The 21,505-nt window shown below is 41.4% G+C and overlaps 1 long non-coding RNA gene across 1 annotated transcript in view; it reads left to right on the forward strand.

The window, feature by feature from the left end:
- Nucleotides 1–539: 539 nt before the first annotated feature.
- LOC120097866 (uncharacterized) overlaps nt 540–21,505 on the forward strand; it is a 42,846-nt gene continuing 21,880 nt past the window's right edge. Inside the window, exons 1-2 of the long non-coding RNA XR_015641165.1 lie at nt 540–820; nt 1,706–2,047. This is a non-coding gene — a long non-coding RNA (uncharacterized LOC120097866). The remainder of the gene's footprint in view (nt 821–1,705; nt 2,048–21,505) is intronic.

Below are 21,505 nucleotides of genomic sequence, written 5' to 3' on the forward strand. Positions count from 1 at the left end.
TTTATTATTTTTGTTTCCATCATGGAATGTATCCATATGTACATATGTTGTAAAAAATATTTTCCATTTTTACAAACCTATCATTGTTAAAAATTCCAGAAGAATAGGAGGCCCCCATGGGAGCTTATTTCAAAAACTAACCAGTTCTGGGACAGGAGAGATGGTTTGTTGAAGGGTTCTTTGGAAAGTCAGTTGTGTTGTATGGTGTTTTGCTGGGGCAAACACGTGAAGAGAGGATGCTCTACTAAAGCGAGCACGTGAAAGGACATGTGTTCTTTGCTAACAACATGCTTGCATTGATCCAACTTACATTGCATAGTTGAGCTCCATTTATCAGGACTCCATAGAGAGAAACACACCGAAAACTTCTGCTGATGTGCTGCAGTTTCCAGCTGCTTCTTTGTACTCGGGCTGATTGGCAGAGTGATGTCAGCTTGGCAGAGTGATGTCAGCTGAGGCAGACTCATGTGCTGAGGCAAGACACGTGGAGGACACGTGATGTTTGGAGAGAATATATAAAGGACTCAATAGACGGTGGTGGGGGCTGAGCTTCGCATCCTGGTGGAGCTGGCTGTACAATGCTTGTTGGTCTCACATCTTCGCTGATCAAGAGAGGCCTTAGCCAAGAACTTCTGACATTCCTGCTGGTCCAAATCCCTTCTGCCTGGCTGTTACTGCTCAGCTGTGCCACCTGCTGCTATCCAGACTCTACCAAACTGTACTGCTGTTGTATTCGTAGGTGTTTGCTAGTGAATCGAGCTGCTGCTGCTGACCTCTGCCTGACAGATGGAATTTGCTCCAAAGAACCATTTCTAAACAGGTCCACTTCCCCCCCTATCCTTCCTTTTCCACTACCCCTGGTGGGTGGTAAGCTAGAAGGGAGGTTAAAACATTTAAGAACCATCATTAAAAGTCAGGTTTGAAAAAAATTGAAGTAACAATTTATCAGTTTAGAAAGTTTACTGTTCTAGCACAAGACCCTGGTTCAGCTCCCAGCACCCACATCAGACATCACATAATAACCTACAGCTTCAGTCCCTGGGGATCTGATGCTCTTTGGCCCCTATGGGTACCTGTGTGCCTTGGTGCACATAAACCCATGCAGGTGTACGTACATACAGCCACTTGAAGAGTTAACCCATTCTGTCGGGAAAATGCTTAGGGGACAGGGCAATGTTTCACTTAAAGAAAAATTGCTTGCTTAAAAAAAACATCTTGAAAGAAGGAATTTTATTGAAAAGAGTGAATTTGAGGACCTGAAAAACATGGAACCCTGAAGTCCACTGATGTCATTTCAATTTGCCAGTTCAATTCTGCCAAGTATTCATTTTGTCCTGAGAGCCTAGCAGAGCCCCAGAGTAGTTTATCATTTATTTTCATAGGAAACTGTCTGGAAAATAGAGTTAGAAAAACGGTAACCGGTTCTCAGACTGATACAATGTACTGACTTTTCCAAATAGTAATCATAATCAAAATAAAAATTGGCTAATATTCAGTTTCTCCCTATCAGCCTAGAGCTCTGTCTGACCTAGACTTGCAGCCCCTCACTCTGGTCATGCCTTATGGTTCCTAGCTCTTAGGTGAAGGAAAATCGCAGCACCTCAAGCCATCCTCTGGTGGGATTTAAGTGTAAGAGCTCATCAGACTCTCTCAGTTAGCCTCACCCCTGTTTCTGCCTCTCTCTCACACACTCCTTCCTTTTCAGTTGTTCTTATTCAAGACCCTTGGATTGATAAGGAACAAAGACTTTAAATATGATCTATACACACATTTCAAATTTACGTGCTCGTTGGAGACCTGTGTCAATAATAAACTCAACTCGAGAGGCTGAGAAGAAGAATAAGGAAAAGAACACAGCTACCTAGTGCCTTGCAGTTTCAAATTGCAATTATCGTGCCAGTCTCTCCATTTGTGTCCTTGTCAACCCATGAGCATTGACCTTCTGTGATTAGCAGAGGTGACACAAGAGGGGAATGAGTTCCAGGTTCACAAAAGGAGTGTCTCTGCACCGTCTCAGGGACCTTTGTCATTGGGCAAATCTGCAATGGTGCGTAAGACACTTTTCTTATCTAATGGTTTGTGGCTAGAGATGCTTTGTCTTGCTGCTCTATTGTGTCCCACTTTCTTTTCCTGAGAGAGGGGGGGGGGAGGGAGAGAGGGAGAGAGGGAGAGAGGGAGAGAGGGAGAGAGGGAGAGAGGGAGAGAGGGAGAGAGGGAGAGAGGGAGAGAGGGAGAGAGAGAGAGAGAGAGAGAGATTATTTATGTGTTTGTGTGTATCCTCACATGAGTACAATGTTTGAGGAGGCGGGAAGAGGGTGTCAGATCCTCTGCAGTGAGATAGGGGCTGTAGTTAGCTGTACTGTGTGGGTGCTGAGTTCCGGTCCTCTGGAAAAACAGCAAGTACTATTAACTGCTGAGCCATCTCTCCAGCCCCACGCTTTGGTTTCTTATGTATAAAATGGGTAGACAGTCACCTGGGCTTTGCATGTCTGCAGATACTTCATAAAACAAGTCATTTGAAAACAGAAATCTCTCTAACAAAACCAAACACTATGAAATGACCCAAATTACCCTTATAAAATGATATGAGCTATTAAAACAATATTCATTTGAAAGGAACTATGGTAAGACTCTGTTGCTGAGGACACCACATCCTTTGGTCAAAGGACATGAAAAAATCAAGTTGTTACAGACGAGGGGCCTTCCTCCCTGCTGGCCATCTTTCTTTGTACTGGAAGGAGCTATCAAGACGCTGGGATAGGAAGGGCATCAACAGTCTTAGCTGTGAACAATGATCTTCAGAAATACCTGCAATGACAAGATATGGCCATGGATAGCCAATGCACTACCATGCGGTAGGGGTGGCCAATCAATTTGTAATTGGATTTAAGGCTCAATCCATAGGCAGATATGCATACCTGGTATGGTGAAACTGGCTGCGAACTCATGGTTAGTGTCTCAGTTAGCTTCATCCGTCAATGTGACAGAGCTTAGGGCCATTTGAAGGAGTGTGAGTGAAGGCTTGTCCAGGTCACATTGGTCTGCGGACGTGTCTGTGAGACATTGTCTTGATTAATTATTGTCAGAGAGGGAGGGTTAAGCTCGCTGAATCACATTCCTTAAACAGGTGAGCCTGGGATGTATAAGAAAGCTAGCCCAGCATGAGCCACAAAGCAAGCCAGTAAACAGAGTTCCACCCTTTTTTCTGCTCCAAACCCCTGCCTTGAGTGGCTACCCTGACTTCCCTCAATGGTGAATTGAGACCTGAACGTGTAAGATGTATAAACCCTCTCCTCCCTAAGATGCTTTTGGTTAGAGTGTTTAATCTCAGCAACAGACTGCAGACTAGAACAATAGGAGCACTCATAGGCCCTGGCAGTGAACCTACTACTATTTGTTTTGCTCAGTGGGAGAAAGCATCAAATTTCTATTTAAAGTCACATCTCTCTTCCCATAGATTAGCGCAACTCTCAGACTCATCAGAGAAGGGTATCTCTGTGTAGTGGGGGGTGGTTAACTCAGAAACCCATGCTAGGCCAAGGCTCAGAGAGTAAGTGTGTCTGGAAAATGCTCGGCCACAAACTGGACTTTTACATCACACCCCAATCCGGTAAGGCTTAGGAACGGGCAAGAAAGAGGGGGCAGAAAGATTCTAAGAGCCAGAGGTCTGAAAGAATGGAGTGAAGCAGGGCTTATGAACAAGATAGGACTGCTGCGCTCATGTCCTCACACCAGCTGTTACGGCCTACACAAGATCAAGCTGAGGGACAGTCGGGCACCATTACAGAGGGAGCAGGGCTCACAGGCGCCCCCTCTAGTTGAGGAACTATTGACAGTTGATGGTTTCTGAGGGTGGAGTCAGTGTGGCCCTCAGTAGGTGCACCATGCTCCAGTGGGTAGCCCCACGCACAGAAGTTACAGAAAGCACAATTGGACTCAGGATTATAAGACAACAAAACAGGAGGATAGGAAGTTGTGAGGGGAGCGGGTAGATGGATCATGGGGGTATTAAGGGGATGACAGGGGGTGAATATGATCAAAGTACATTGTATGTCTAAATTTTTTTTTTATTAAAATAGGATGTTAAAGAACAGACTTGTACGGGGCTGGAGAGATGGGTCAGCAGTTAAGAGCTCTGGTTGCTCTTCTGGAGGTCCTGAGTTCAATTCCCAGCATTTACATGGTGACTCACAACCATCTGTAATGGGATGTGGTACCCTCTTCTGTTGTGTCTGAGGGGAGTGATAGTGTATACACATACATTAAATAAATACATCTTTTTAAAAAAAAGCACAAAACAAAAGACTTGTGATAAATGTCACTCCAGAGTCTTAACTGATTCTTCAGTCATATGTGTTAGCACCAATGCAGCCTGGTCAGAGCTTAGTAAGCAGGTCTTGAATGGACGGCAGGAATAATGAAAAAATACATTTTTTTTCTAAATTTTCATTTATTCCTTGTATATGGAAAAGGGGTAGGGACACTATAGGCAGCATATTGATTGTCGCTTTTCCATTGTTTATTGTTTATTGCATTCTGATCAAATGAGACTAAAGGTGACCAAAGACTCTCTTAGTTCAAGACCCCGTGATACCCATGATATCCCTATCAGCCTCTCTCTGCTCCCTGCTTGCCACGTGGACTCTCTCTCTCTCTCTCTCTCTCTCTCTCTCTCTCTCTCTCTCTCATACTCTGAGACAAACACTCCTAAATGTATGTTTATATGTGTACATATGTGCATATATATATATATGCAGGGAGAGAGAGAGCCCTTTATTGATTGTGAAATATTTGCTAACCCCCATGTTGGGAAGATGTTCTACCTTTTCTTCAAGATTTCTTTTTACCCTTTACATCTCGATCTACACCTCCTCTGGGGCAGACTTTTGCATGTGTGTATCAATCAGGCCGGGTAAGACTAAAGATTGTTTCTTTATTGACTATTCAACTGATAAAGAACCATTTGTGGAGAAACAAATTTCTGCAGTGCATGGTCTGTCATGAATCAAATGATCTCATGGGCTTCTGGGCTCTATTCCATCTCACTGACCTAGTCCGCAGTGGTTATGATATCCTGTTCTGTGTTAGTTAATACAGTCTCACCATGCCCTCCTCTCTGGAGGACAAGCTTTCTTCACCACTGAGTGATGGAATATTTAGTTTAATTTTGATCCTTTGCATTTGCATATACATTTCAGAAATCCATAGACTTGGAAGGAGATTAAAGTAGGACTGTGTTTGTCTACAGGTAAATTTGAAAACGCCGTTAGGTGTGGAATCCTGAGCTTTGTAGTTCATGAATGTAGTCTGACTGCAATCATTTGTATCTTTTAATATTTCCCTCAGAATGTTTTTGTAAAGTCTTACCGAATTTTGCGATGTCATACTTAGGTAGCAAATTTGCAAACTGTTATTTTTGACATCATTTTGACGTAACGACTTGGCTAGACTTGAAAACGAGCAATTGAGAATGTTTTTCTTCGGGACAAAGTATTAAGTGCGCTGTTTGGCCTTGAAGTGGCTGTGCGGCTGGTTCAATGCTGGGATCACTGGTGTGTGTCACCACGTATAGTTATGCCGAGGATGTCAGTCAGGGCTGCATTTGCTTGACTGGCATTTACCAACTAAGCTATACTCTGTCCAGAGAATGTTTTGTAATTGACGCCTTGTACATCAATTTCACAGTAACTTGAGTTTCGTACCAAGCTAGGAGCTCTGTAAAGCATCCCCCTAACCATGGTTCTTTATAACCGTTTCTTAGCATGAACACTGAAGTTCCATTATTAGTCTAATATACAAACTACTTGAAACCAAGAATCAATTATTTGATCAAACATGTATCTAGGTCTTTCTGGGAAGGTGGTTGGCACATCGGAGCCTCTAACTTGGCTACCCTACATAAGGGAGTTCGCTATGGGTCATCTGTGTGGACCTGGATGACTAGACAGGAAGCCTCCAAGCCTGAAGACCTGAGTCTAGTCCCCAAGATCTATGTCCTCCAAGTCATCCTGTGCCATCATGTGATTCACAGTATGAGCGCCCTATAAACATGATACACACAAGGAAAACAAATGAATAGAAATGCTCAGTTAAAGAAAGATCAAGAAACAGGAAAACTTGGAACTCTGCAGTCGAACGTCAGTCAAGGTCAACTGAGGTAGTAGAGAGAAAATGAGGTCAGTGGGAGCCACAGTAACACGTGTCATCTTTGCCTTTTTATATCTTCCATTTATTATCTATCTATCTATCTATCTATCTATCTATCTATCTATCTATCTATCTATCTATCTATCTATCTATCCATATATCTTAGGAAGAATTCTGGCTCATCAAATGTGTCTCAGACAGGAGGCATTTTCCTGGGAGAACCATTTAGCCAATTAATGTACATTTTTGCTGATGTTAGACCTTGTAGATGATATTTGTATTTACATCTTTATGTCTAACAGTGATCTAGAGAAGAAGAGCTCTAATTCGCCTTTTCCAGATAAACTGAGCCCAAGATGCACATGGATGCTGAGAGGTGGATGTCTTGAATATTTCTCAAGATTGTATTTTGAGGAAACAATGAATGTTTATATTGCCAAAATACATTTTCTTATGTGATTATCAAATAATATTTTGAGGTAGACAGGACAGTGTTATGATAGTAAATGTGCCCAAGTGAGGAAACAGGTTCAAGGTTGAATTTCACCATTGTTTAGACATAGCAAGCAGAAGCCATGGGCCCCAGCCATCAGTGCTCAGCCAATCACCTAACCTACAGAGCACAAACCTCACTCTCTTATCTTTGCACAGTCCCTCTGCCCACAGTGTCAATATTGTTGATTTGGGGGAAGGGATGCCCAGGCAAGGTACAGTTTGGCTGTGTTCTTGAGGTTATTTCCAAAAGAAATAAAGATTTGGATGAGTTGATAAAGTCAAGAGGATTACCTTCCCTGATAGGCGTGGATCCCAACCCATGTATGGAGGGCCTAGATAAAACAAAAAGTGGGAGGAAGATCCTTTCTCTTTTCTTGAGCTGAGATATTCACCTTCTGTCTTGGGACATCTGAATTTCTGGTTGTTAGACCTCTGTTCTTAAGGACTCACAGCTCTAACTTCTTTGATCCCATAGATTGTATGTGGCATGTTGTGAAACTTGACCTCCTCTGTCATTATACCAGTCATCTCTCCATCTCTCACAAGAAGACTTCCATTTATTATCTATCTATCTATCTATCTATCTATCTATCTATCTATCTATCTATCTATCTATCTATCTAATGTGTTTCCTTATCACCGCCATCTATCAGCTATCTATTATCTATCCATCCATCAATCATCTATTTATGTTATCTATCAATCATATTTATCTACATATTTGGTTACTTATTATTTAGTTATCTATGTATCTTTATGTTATCTTTCTGCATAATCTATTATCATCTATTTCTATCTATATCTATCAATCAACTATCTCTATGTATTATTTACTAACCACATATTTATATCTCTGAATCTATCATCTATTGTCTAGTAAGCTATGTATCTTTGTGTCAACATCTATCTTTCTATATATTCTATCTATAATTTTCTATCATCTATCTACAAATCTTTGTGTTATCTATCTTTCTAACATCTACCTATGTATCTATCATTTGTCTATTAATCATCTATCTGTCTTTATATCTACACATGATCTACCTATCATGTGTTTATCATCTGTCTACCTATCTGTTGATTGATCATGTGTCTATCATCTATTTATCTATCTACCTATCATCTGTCTATCTATCTATCTATCTATCTATCTATCTATCTATCTATCTACCTACCTATCATCTGTCTATCTATCTTCTATCTATCTATCTATCTATCTATCTATCTATCTATCTATCTACCTACCTACCTACCTACCTACCTACCTACCTATCATCTATTATCTAGCTATCGTCTATGTACCTATATTTCTATGTATTAATCTATCATCTATTATATATCAATTAGCCAATCAATCATCTATCTATCTATTGATTACCTTTTTTTCTGGTGGCAAGTGACTAATACATGTTTTTAAGTTTACCTTCTGAGGCTAACTGTCTGACTTCTGGGGGGGGGTGCTATCTCTGTTCTCAAGGTCACGACAGCTGGAGTTGGGCTGCATCTGTAGGACTCACATGGATCTAGAACAGCTGAAAGAACACCTCCTGGAGTATATCTGATGAAATAAGTGGCAGGCATGGAAAATACACTGCAAGTAAGGTAAAACATTAGTTAGATTCTCCAGATGAAAGGAAGCCAGCTCTCAACTCTCAGTCTGAGAGACTCTGTCTTTCCTGCAGAGACAGAGCGACCTGTGGAACAGTCTGTCGTTAAGCACCTACCTCACCTTCCTCTATCCATGGGGAATAAAGAGGTCATGGTAACAGCTATTGTTGATCGAGTGCTGACTCAGAGAGGAAGTCTCAGGCCTATGCTGCCTCATTAAGACTTCTGAAGCTGTGTCACAATGCCACAAGGGGAAAATGAGGCCAGGCAGGCTAGATGAAGGAGCTGTAAGTTTTTTGTGTAGTAATGAGCCTGAGTGGAGCCTGGGCATGCATGTGGATACGTGCATGTTTGACACCTGGTAATTCCATTTACTCTCAGCCGAAGCAAGAGAGAGGCCACTTAACACTGAACTTGGAAACTCTTTTGGAGCCCTAGATAATGGCACCATTGAACTCTCCTAGGGAGGAAGCTGAGTCCCGCTTCTTTCTCTTAATTACCCTTGCAGAAAGCCTTGCCTCATACCCAGACTTTCCCAAGTCTAAAGCAAGGAAAATGGCTTTGAAAACTAATCTCTAATGGACTTTAGCTCAGAGCAACTGGGTCTACAGTGACCTTCGGGATGTTGTGTGTCTACCCAAAGAAGAGGTCACTAAAAATCTTCTCTAAGAGCTTTGGCCTTCTGGGAAAACATCACGGTGAAATGAAGCAGTTGGCTATCTTCCTTGACAGATGGTGATAGCTGACACCAAATGCATACAGTAAATAATACAAATGATGAATAACTATAGAAAACAAGAAAATATGCTATGTAATATAGAGTCATGGTCAAAAAATATCAAGACTTGAGTAGTTACAATGACTATTTGACCAGGGCATTTGTTTTGATATTAATGGCAACATGGAAAGACATATTTACAGGGTACTAATGTATCAGTTACTTTAAATAATTTCGATATGGATTTGTGGGGGAGGTGGTCGAGGGGAGCTCATTCTACAGTTTAGAATTTCCAGATAAAGTGATGGGAAAGGTACTGTTTGCCATGTGTGAGTGGCCCATGAGGTAAGAGGAATGGTATTCTAGGAATATTCATAGGCAGGTATCAAACCCATTAAATTTTAGAGATTATGTCAGAGTATCTGAAACTGCTATCATTTATTTAATGAAATGGCTGCTTGCATTTTAGAGGGTGGTTCAATGAATATGTTATATAATGCACCTTTCTGAAGTTGAGCTAGGTTTGGTATGGTGTAATCTTCATACAAAAAAATTACTTTCACTGTCTTGTATGTTTGTCAGTAAAATGTCTTTGGAGAAACGCATGGCTGGATCAATAACTGTCATCCCCTCAGGTATTTTCTAGCAGGTTTTTCTCCTCCCATAAACCCATACATTTTTAAAAGCACAAATACATTTTTAGTAATTCGAAAATGTTATTCAGGCACTTGTTTATAGTCAGAGTCTGTTATCTTGCATGAACATTCTCCCTGAACATGCACCAGGCATATTTCTTATATTTCGGCTGTCAATATGAAGTGTACTTACATTTTCTTACTGCATCGGTTTTCTTTGTTCAATTTTCAACACATTTCATATGCTTTGATAACAGATAGTGCCTCGTTCTGCAATTACTTGCAAGAAAATGACTTCTGTGGTTTTGTACTTCCAACTCATATTAAAAATACACTAATAAGCTTGTTGTCACGGGAAACTCTTTGTGTCAAACTCAATGCAGCATCTGAAGGACTGTCAAGATGCAAGACAGTTCCATCCCTGAACACTACTGATATTGGGGTGTTGAATTATCTGCACAAAGAGGTAGCATCCTGAGCTATTGTCTTACTTAACCCTTTGTGGAAGCCCAACCACTTCCAGGTCAGAAAATATCACAGGCTGTGGAAAGGCCTTCCACAGTTAGGTAAAATTAAAGTCCATGGTTGACAGGGTAATATGGAAGAATCTTCCAGACATGATGTGTTGTTAAGTCGCTTGAGATGCCTTTCTGGGAGAGTGCTGTATACATCCCTGCTGTTCCTGTCTGTATACCGAAACCCAACATTATATAAACAAAACGTCCTCATTAAAACCTAAGTCTTGGGGACTCAAAGGGGAATAGAAAATAACGAGAAGTCAACGGGCTGTTCATTGGCTGCCTCTGTCAACATTTTTATGTGTCTTATGATCTCCTGCACATATTTGAAGATCGTTGAGATATGTACATTTCATTTTGTACCCTTTAAAAATACTTGCCATAATGATCACTTGTTATTCATTTTTATAGCACAACTGACCATACAAAGACTCATAAACAGATTCCTGGAGCTCAGTCTCGACAGTGACAAACTACGTTCCCATTTAGTTTTCGTCTAAAAATATTTTGTTACTTTTAGTTACTCATTTGGGGAGATGTACAAGAGCTAGGGTACACACTTGGTGTGGCCGTCAGAAGACCGACTACAGGAGTGAACCTACCCTTTCAGTACGTGGGTCCCTGGGTCTGAGGACAGGTTGTCAGGCTTGACAGCAAGAGCCTCTAAGCACACACGGAGCAACTTTTGGTAACGGGAAACATCTGAGCCTCACCACAGGGGAGATTTCTAAGTCTTTAAGACATTGCTGCATGCCTTGAGAATTCGCTTTCTGTTTTTCATTTCATTTTTATATTAATAACATAAACGGCTTTTGGTATGTTTGTGTTTGTGGGGTGTGCATACTGGGGTGTGTGTGTGTGTGTGTGTGTGTATGTGTGTGCATGTGCACACATGCATGTATGCATGTTTGTATGTTCCTGTGGCTATGTGCTTGTGTACATGCTGGTGTATACACACATTGTATATGGAGGCCAGAGATCAACATCTATCACTCTTCACTGTATTTTTTGAGGTAAGGTTCTCTTATTGAGCCCAGAGCTCATGGATTCAGCTAGGCTGGCTGGCCAATGAGCTGTGTGTTACTCATCATTCTGGGCTTCTGTGGGGATGCTCTGGGATCAGACTGGGATCACAACTGGTGCTTTCCCAGATGAGCCATCTCCTCAGCGCTCAATAATCTTCTGACAAAATTAAATGGATAAATTTGTTATAATAAAATATAAGCGAGGCACCAGGATGAGTCTCTTGTGTGTTAGTAATAACTACTCTGAAGGAGCCTGGAAAGCACAAACTCGACCCAGCTCAAAGCCGGTTTACTAGTGCTGAGAGTCTCTTCAGTCTGTGTTAGGGAAGACCTCATCCTTGTGATCACAAAGTTGCATCTGTTCTATAACCCTGACATCCAAACTCAAGGAAGAATTTTATATCATTCAGGTTACCGTAAAGATAAATAAGCACAGTTGTGCAGAATGGTTGAACACTCGGTGTATTGCCAGGTGGCTTTTTCTGTGCTGAAGTTGATAGGCTACCTGTTTAATTTCGATGCTTTTTCAAAATTACTTGCTTTGTATTACATGTTCTCACGTGTCATTGTTCTCACATGTATGTGGAAGTCAGAGGGCAACTTGGAGAAGTCAGTTCTCTTCTACCACATAGGTTTTTTTCTATCAAACTTAGGTCATTGGTCTTGACAGGAAGTGCCCCTGTCTGTTGAGCCATCTCCTCAGCCCTAATTTCACTCATTTTGAAATGAATCTCCTGGGAACCCTTTTCTGACTCAAGCAGTGGTGAAGAGGTGAATGCTGGCCCATTTTGATGTCGATGACTGGTTGACTGATACTGTTGTCCCATTTTTCTGTTAGCTTTGTAGATATATGACTTAGATATAATAAAACCTAACTTTAAGCATAGAATTTTGTAACGTTTGACAACTGTTTATACTATGGTAACCACACTGCCCTGTGACGATAGCTAATCTTGGTCGTTAACTTGACATATGTGGGAAGAAAGAACTTCAACTGAGAAATTGCCTCCGTCAGATTGGCCTGTGAGTATGTCTAAAGGGGCATTTTCTTGATTGATGGCTAATGGAGGAGATCCCAGCCCACTGTGGGCAAGACCACATCTAGGAAACTAAGCCTTTGGTGGTGTAAAAAAGGTAACTGAGCACGAGTCTGTGAGAAGCCAGTAAGTGCTGTTCCTGAATAATTTCTGCTTCAAACTCCTCTGTGGGTCAGTCCTGCCTTGGCTTCCCTTTGATGATGTATTAACCTTCAAGTTAAAGTAAATCCTTTCTTCCCAAGTCACCTTGGTCATGGAGCTTATCACTCAGACAGAAAGCAAACCGAGACACCAACTGGTATCAGAAGTGGGTGTCACTGTAATGGACTTAACCATGTTTTAAGGGAGGATGCGGAAGGATTTTGGGGTTTTGGACTAGGAAAGCCATTGAGTACTCAGAGCTGCTCATGGATGCTTCTGTAGGAGCTTGGAAGATAGGGATGCTGGAAGAAATGCAGACAATAGAGGCCTGGCTTGTGAAGAGTTTCAGAGGGTAGCAAAGGTTGTAGCCATCCGTGTGATATATTTGAATCAAGCATCTGTGGAAGTAAAACATCCTATGCTTTACTGGGATAATGGATCCTGGTTAGCTGGAGCTGAAAAATCAGTAGTGATTAGTAAGAGACTAGAATTGTTAAGGCAAAATCTTCTGGGAAATATTTCCTCAGGGTCAGCATGGAAAACCTGTGGTGGTGGGAAGCATGGTGGCATCTCATGCTGGCAGCTGAACTTGAGGATGCATACAGTACTGACATACACTAAAGCACAAGAGACATAACACTGAGAAGATTTTGGAGAGTGGCTAAGGCCCAGTTCCAAATGGTAGAGTTGGAGTCCCTGAAGAGAGGCAAAGAGAGGACACTGATAAAATTAAAACCTCGACTACAGTAGAGACTTCATGATATTAAAGATGTCAGGACCATGGGATGATTACCAAGGATGTCTTAAAGTATGAGTGGAGCCAGCCTGAGCTTACAAGACATGGTATGTGTGTTGTTGGATGGCAGAGCTGGAGAAATGGGATTATCCAAGCCCTTTGGAGCCCAGAAGATTATGAGTGAGTCCTAGGTATCTGACAATGAATACTGTTTGCTTTTGCTTTGATCTGATTCTAACTATGACTGGGCTCTTCTTTCTTGGAATATGATGTAACTTGCATTCTATTGTACAGGGCCCCACAGTTAAGAGACTTTGGATTTTTAAGGGGAACTTGCATATTTAAAACATTTGGGGGACTGGGGATTTAGCTCAGTGGTAGAGCGCTTACCTAGGAAGCGCAAGGCCCTGGGTTCGGTCCCCAGCTCCGAAAAAAAGAACCAAAAAAAAAACAAAAACAAAAACAAAAACAAAAAACATTTGGAATTTTTAATGATGGTAGGACTTTTAAAAGTTATACTGTGCTTTAGAGTGTAATAATAATATTAAACTGAGTTCTTGGGGACAAGAAAGGAAAGGTTATGGCTTAGCAGTGAAGTGTTTGTGTGTCAAGTTGACAAGGGATAGACTTGTGATGACTAATCTTGGTTGTCAACCTGACACACTTGAGAAGAGGGAACTCCAGTTGTGGAAATGCCTCCATCAGATTAGTCAAGGTGCAGCTTTGGGGCATTTCTTAATTATTAATTAATGTGGGAGGGTCAAGCCCACTTGGGCAGTGCTATTCCTGGGCAGGTGGGCCTGGGCTGGAGGAATGCTCTGTGGTTAAGAGCACTTGTTGCTCTTTTAGGGGACCCGAATTCATTTACCAGTACCCACATAGTAGCTTATCATCATCCATGACTCCATTACCAGTGGATCTGATGCCCTCTTCTGATCTCTGTGGGTACCAGATATACACCTGGTTCACATACATGCATGTAGGCACAGCATTCATAAACATAAAATATATTAATCTTAAACTATTTTCAAAAGAAATGTAGATGAATATGAGCTGGGGGAGGGGAGCCAATAAGCAGCAGAGTTTTCAGCTGTGGTTTCTGCACCAGGTTCCTTCTTGATTTACTTCGATGATAGACTATAGCCTCAAGGTTGTCTCTTTGCAAAGAGTTCCTTAATTCTTGCTACTGCTAACATTGATTTCCTTTTTATCAGTGAAGTATGAATGTTCTGTACCTGAAACTTTATAGTCTTCTGTGTCTTATTTCTCTCTCTCTTAAAATAAGTTTCTTGAGCACGTCTATGTTGAATATAAGGTTCTTTGAGCACGTCTATGTTGAATATAAGGTTCTTTGAGCACGCCTATATTGAATATAAAGTTCTTTAACACATCTATATTGCTGGATATCACTAGTTCATTTTTCTTTGTTGCTGATTAATATTTTATTGTATGAATATGCCATCGTTAGCTTATTACCTCATCAATAGATGGATATTTTTAGGTATTTTCAGCTTAAAAAAACTCAGTAGTATTATGAGTAAAGAACTGAGCTTTGAGGGCATGTCTTTGAATAAACATATATTTTCTATTTCTCTTGGATAAGTGCTTAGAGGTAGAATTACAACACACACACACATACACACATATACACACACACTCACATGCACACACAGAGAAGCATACACACTCACACACACACACATACCACACACACATACACACATACATACACATACACACACTCACACACACACACACACTCACATACACATATATTTCTGTGTTGTCTAAGTCTATGCCTATGTTTATGTATATATGATTTATTTGTGGGTGTATGAATGTATTCCATATGTGTGCAGATGTAAGCAGAAGTCAGAAGAGCTCATCAAATTTCCTGCTTCTGGAGTTACAGTCATTGTAAGTCTCTCATTGTAGGTGGTAGGAATGGAGCTCAGGTTCTTTAATTAAGAGCCATACCCTTAACAGCTGAGCATCTGTCCAGCGTATTTCTAACTGTAATTGATGGTGAGCTTTTTCTTGTATTTGTCTTCCCTAGGTCTTCTTTAACATGTTTGTGTTTATATTGAACTGTTTGACTTTCTTGTGGGGTCATCATAATTTCTTTTTTTTTTTTTTCCAGAGCTGGGGACCGAACCCAGGGCCTTGCGCTTCCTAGGCAAGCGCTCTACCGCTGAGCTAAATCCCCAACCCATAATTTCTAATGTAGTCTGTGTGTAAGTTATTTACAGATTAAGATTTAATAAACATTTTCCTTCAGCTAAAACCCATTTCAATACCAGTGTTTTTAAACTGACAAATTTTAGCAAATGTTTTAAAATTTGATAATTTCCAGTCAATGATTTTGATAAAGAATTCTTAGTTTAAAAGATTCGCTGAGCCTGTGACCAGTAAGATTTTTTTTCCTATGTCTTTCTCTAAAATTTAGCTTTTATATTGTGATCAATACTCTATTTTCAGCTAACTTTTGGACATTATCTGAGTATCATTTTTATATGAATATCCATTTTGTATTACCAGTTGTCGAAAAGCTGTTTATTCTCTCATTAAATTACAGTAGCATGTTCATCAATGAGCCCATTTGTTACATATGTGGCTCTTCCAAGGCCGTCTGCCACCCCTCACCTACTTGCCTGTCTTGACTCCATGAGGTACCATGTTGGTGACTGAGGATGTCATACAAAACGTGAAGTCAGATATTATTAGTCCTATAACTTTATTGTCTTTCTAGTTTGGTTTGGCTACTTTGAATTTTTGTGTATGGAAGAATGGATTGATGAATAATCCTTAAGAGGGCATTTTAACTCCCAATGCGTAAAGAATTTTTATCTTGTGTGTACAAAGAACTTTGGATATGTCATAGACATTCATAACAAAAATAGAACAGGATGGAGGTAGGATTTTTCTTTAATACTCACCCTATATTTCTTTAGCACATTTAGATCACTTGTGCTAATAGAAGGACCCATTTAGGTAGAGACTCTAGGGTGTTGCAGACAACACTTAAAACATTAGAAATGCGAGTGACTGCTTGCTCTTCTTTGTAGGTTGTGTTGAAATATTTTGAGTAGAAAATGAATTTAATCTCCGTTTGTCCCAAGCAGTAGTTGAAGGATTCTTGTTGTGTGTGATCTGGAAAGGCCTGAAGTTCTTGCAACTCCGACACGCTCATAGCACTCATTGCCAACCAAGTATGAGGGCCAATGTATACTTTCCTCAGGATAGCTGTGAACCGGACTCTTCTAAACAGGCTGTCTTCTTCCTCACTATACCCATGCTATTCCAGAATAGATCCGTATCTATTTGTGTGTTCATGTGCTTGTGTATGTGTATGTGCAAGAGATCAGGCGAGAGTACACATTTTAAAGCCAGAGCTTGGTGTCCATTGTGTTTCTCAATCTCTGTCTACCTTAGTTTTTTGGGACATGATCTCTCATTGATACCTGGATCTCATTAGTTTGGCTACGCTAGAATTTCAAGAATTCCCAACAGAGTCTATGTTAGACATTAAGCCCTATCTTCCTCAGTATGTCCTTGGAATCTGATACATATTGCAAGCCTCAGGGATCCTCCCCAGAGCTGGCATAATAGATGCACATCACCACACCTGGCCTTTATGTAAGTTCTGGGAATTGAACTCAAGTCTTATGGTGGTTCAAATGAGAATGGCCCCCATAGACAAATATATTTGAACGTTTGTTATTCAGTTCGTGGAACTGTTTAGGAAGGATTAGGACGTGTGGTCTTGTTAGAGGAAGTGTGCCGCTGGCAGTGGGCTTTAAGGTTTAAAAAGGTCATGCCTGTCCTAGTGTCTTTCTCTTGTTGCAAACTGCAGATCAGATATGAGTCATAGGTACTGTCCCAGCACTATGTTTATCCTGCTTTATACCATGATGATCATGGAGTAACCCTCTGTAAATAAGGCCCCAGTTAAATGCTTTCTTTATAACTTGCCTTGGTCATGGTGTCTCTTTACAGCAATAGAACAGTGACTATGATAAATGCTCATCTTTGGGTTTATAAGAACGCTACCAACTGAGCTATCTCCTCAGACCCAGAACATAGGTTAACATCTCAGTCCATATTCGATTTCCACCTCATTCCATCTTCAGCACCTCTCCCTTCCTGGTTTCTTTGCCAGAAGATGGAAGATACTAGTTCATTAAGGTTTTTACTTGTACTGTGCTTACAGTGCGTATTTTCAAGCATGTCTTGTATCCGCACAGCAGACATTGATGATTACAAAACACTTAAACTATTATATTCTGCTTATCAAAAACTCCAGGCTCTGAAATAGGATGCCTGAGACAACATATTTCACATCCCAGCATCTCCTTTAATGATCAATGCATTAATCAGAATCACGGCTGACAGCATAGTAAATACTTGTCGAAATAAACTTATTAAAAATACATTACTTCTAAATAAAATCGTGTATTGATTTGTCATTCGTTCTATTAATAGGAAACTTTACACCTGCTCTCAAATCATCTAATCAAAAATACCTGTTTGCCAGACAGGCTGAAGTTAAATGATTAGAATAATTTTTGTGTGTGTGGAAGAGAGGGAGGTAGCTCATTAGCATGCACTGTTTGGCCTGTCTTAGTTCCAGAAAAGCAACAAGGAGTGTAGCTGTGGATGGTAACCGAGATTCCTGCACTGGATGGGATATCTACCTGAATGGGGAGAGGCAACCTTTCTCTTTTCTGTAAGTGTATAGATGGACCAGCAGGGGTTAGATACTGTATATTTCCCCTGTAACAATTAGCAGTCACCTAGAATGGAAACAGTGGCAATCCCACAACTCAGGGAGGGTTTAAGGGGTGATTTTTGAGAGTATCTCTTTAGTGTGACGTTGTTGCTTACTGTTATCAACTCGCTGCTGCAGGATCCTTTTTGGAAAGTGTATAAATTGGGTTGGTTGAAAGGCAATTAGCTAGGTGATAGTTTTTATTTTTAATTAAGCCGGGTCTTACTTCAACATCTCCCTAGGAGTCTGATACATGTTGCAATTCATTTTGAGGGCTTAAACCTACGTCAACATTCCCTCACTAAATTTTAAGTATAGAAAATCTCTATGTATCTCTCTCTCTCTCTCTCTCTCCCCCCCCCCTCTCTCTCCCTCTTTCCCTCCTTTCCTCCCTCCCTCCCTCTCAGCAAGCCTCTACATCAGATTTTAGAATAGTTGGAGAATTATCAGAAGCACATAAATGTGGAGTTCAGGGCCTTTGCTTTGCCAAGATAGAAACGAGCCTGCCAGATGTGGTCCAGTCTTCTGATGAGTGCCCGTCTTTTCTGTACAGCTGTACCACCTGCTCAGCCGTGGCATCTTCAGTGCGAGTCTGAAGTCACCCGTGCTGTTACCTCTGGCTTGGTGTTCACACACCACAATGGACTGCTGGCTAGATCCTGGTGGCCAGGTTCCTGCTCTACACATAATTTTTTTTTTTTACTCAATTCTTATCGAGAGAGAGAGAGAGAGAGAGAGAGAGAGAGAGAGAGGGAGGGAGAGAGATAGATCCTGGTAGCTCTGTGACCAGAAGCAGTATACCAAGAGCCACTGGGGAAGAGAACATGGTGCCTCACCTGGGCCAGCCCTGAACCCTCATTTACCGGCCTTGTTGTGGCTAACATGAGTTTGAATGAATCTGGTTCCAGGCCTCGACTTTCAATGGGCTTCTTTGGCGGTCAGTCTAACCTGTTCATCTCAGTAAAAACAAAGCCAGTACCAGAACCTAGCTTTCTGTCCCATGCACATTTCATTAAATTACACAATGTCTGCCTTTGGAACCCTCCCCTCTTTGTTCTCTTAAATTGGATAATGCACCAATATGAAATTTTATTTCCTACCTTGGGGAATAAGCCGTGGTGATTGGGTAGTTACTGCTGGGTCTCTGGAGAAGGGATGATTTATGTGATTAGCTGGATCCCCACTTTGGGAGCAGTGCCTGGAGCCTTCTCATGACCTCAAGTCGACCGTTGAAATGTCAGGACATAAAAAGTTCAGGGCCTTTGCAGAGGCTTTAAACTAGGGCCAGCTGAGGACATGAAGACTCCTATTTGGTGAGAATTTACTTCTACGAGGAAAGCGAAAATCTTCCATAAGCAACTAGTACAATTTATTTAATGTCTGTGTATGTGAAACACTTGATCTGCCCAGGGTGTGATCTAGATGGCCACATCACTGGTGATGCATGCTAAAGCCTAGAAAACCAATATCCAAATTTTTGTCGTTTGAAAGGGAGGTGTTCTAGTTACAGTTGACTGTCAAGTTGACATATCCTAAGGTCAACCCAGAGGAGAGTCTTAATTGAGATATTGCCCATATCAGATTGGCCTGTGGATATGTCAATCCAGGGATTCTCTTGCTTGTTAATTGATTGATGTAGGAGGGCCCGACCTACTGTGAGTGGCATCATTCCCTAGGCAAGTCATTCTGTGCTATTTGAGAAAGTTAGCTGAGTAGGAACCTGTGAGCCAGTTAGCATGGTCTTCCATGGTTTCTGCTGTGCTTCCTGAGCCGAGAGTGAGTTCCTGGATCAGAAATGATGCTGTGGGGACCAGCAAGAAGGCATGGCTTAAAGTTTATACCCTGACTGCTCTCAGTGATGATCTATAAACTGAAATAAAGCCTCCTCTCCCCAAAGTTATTTCAAGCATTCTATCTAGCACAGAAACAGGACACGGCTAGACAAGCAAGAGGAAGACGAGTAAAGAATGGTGGTCATTTCAGTCATAAATTAACTTATTTCTTTATTTCTTCAGTTTCCTAGACAGGGGCTCAGAATTTCCAGTTCCTATTCATTAGTTCTCCATATTTACTCCTGACTTGATTGGTTGTGCTTCCCTAAGTGTATGGCTGGTTGCTTGGCATTTGTCTTCCATGGTTGGGATGAAGTCCAAGTTCCAGAGAGAGATGTCTGAGGACCTCTCTGCTTGTTCCCATTTCTCCTTTTCAGCCATCTCCACTTCCACTTCTTCATATGCTCTGGCGAGCAGGCACTCTGATTGCCCACAGTGCCTTGATTACAGGGGTAGGCCTTACTCATCAGACAAGGCCATCTCTACTGGGATCTTTTCTAAAATGCTTCTTACAGACTTCCCAAGTGCCTGTGGGTAGCAAAGGCCGAGCATCGTCATGATGGTTTCCCTACAAACTTGTCTCTTCCAACAACAGAGAATTTCTATCTGGTGCCCCAGACAGACCTGGGAGGAGAGCCTGCCTGAGGTAAAATACAGTAACTGATCAGTGAACTAGGCTTCCTGGGGGGAACAAACCATACTTGACTAAATTTCTCCTTCCTTCCCAAACAGTCTGAGTCAATGGCCTAGAAGAGTCTGTCAGATAAACCAGTTTCAGTGTTTGATTAGCCAAATGTGCAAAGAACCTAGTAATACTGATGGGTATTAACAGTGTTGTTACCCCATCCATTTGGGGATTACATATACTACCAATTGCCCTGTGGGGTGTAGTAGCTGCACTTTGGCTGTCAGTAGCTGTGCACGTTTGTATGGATTTCTTTCTTTTTCTAATTTCTTCTGCAATGGTAGCAGTCATTTCCTTTCCCTCCTTGTCACCTGTTCACGTCTGATTAGTGTTGCCACATACAAGGCTTTTCTATGACTCAGTGGAAGAGGGAAATTTTTATATTTAGACACTAAGTCCAAATGTCCTAGGACAAGCATCATTTGTGCTCACAGCAGTGGCCTCTGGCAGGCAGATATCGTGTGCAATGTCAGAAGGTTTGATTCACTGAGGAATTAAGTGTCACTGCCTCCTCCCAGAAAGGACCATGATGGGCATTTAGTTTTCTTAGAAGTCGCTCAGTTAATTTAAAAACAAACAAACAAACAAACAAACAAAAAACAACAATGCTGGGTTCACATTGCTTAATGCATATTAACAGATGTGGAAATTCTCCAGCTTTCCTTTCCTTTCTTACACACGGGCTGGGAGCATTCACAGGGCAGGGATAGACAGTGCTGGGGAATGGCATCAAAGGCCGGTGGTGAGTCAGAGGGCTTGCTTGATGTAGAGGAATATCTCCATTCCAAGGGGATTCTCTAAATAATGGCATAAAAGAGGAAAATGTTGAACCTGTAGAAATATATTTGTTCTTTGTCTTAGGGTTTTACCGCTGTGACAGACACCATGACCAAGGCAACTCTTATAAGGACATTTCATTGGTGCTGGCTTACAGGTTCAGAGGGTCAGTCCATTATCATCAAGATGGGGACACGGCAGCATCCAGGCAGGCATGGTGCAGGAGGAGCTGAGAGTTCTACATCTTCATCTGAAGGCTGCTAGCAGAATACTGACTTCCAGGCAGCTAGGATGAGGGTCTTAAAGCCCACACTCACAGTGACACACCCACTCCAACAAGGTCACGCCTCCTAAAAGTACCCACTCACTCCCTGGGCCAAACA

Source organism: Rattus norvegicus, chromosome 17 (genome assembly GCF_021556685.1).
Source record: "Rattus norvegicus strain SHRSP/BbbUtx chromosome 17, alternate assembly SHRSP_T2T, whole genome shotgun sequence".
NCBI classification, from domain to species: domain Eukaryota; kingdom Metazoa; phylum Chordata; class Mammalia; order Rodentia; family Muridae; genus Rattus; species Rattus norvegicus.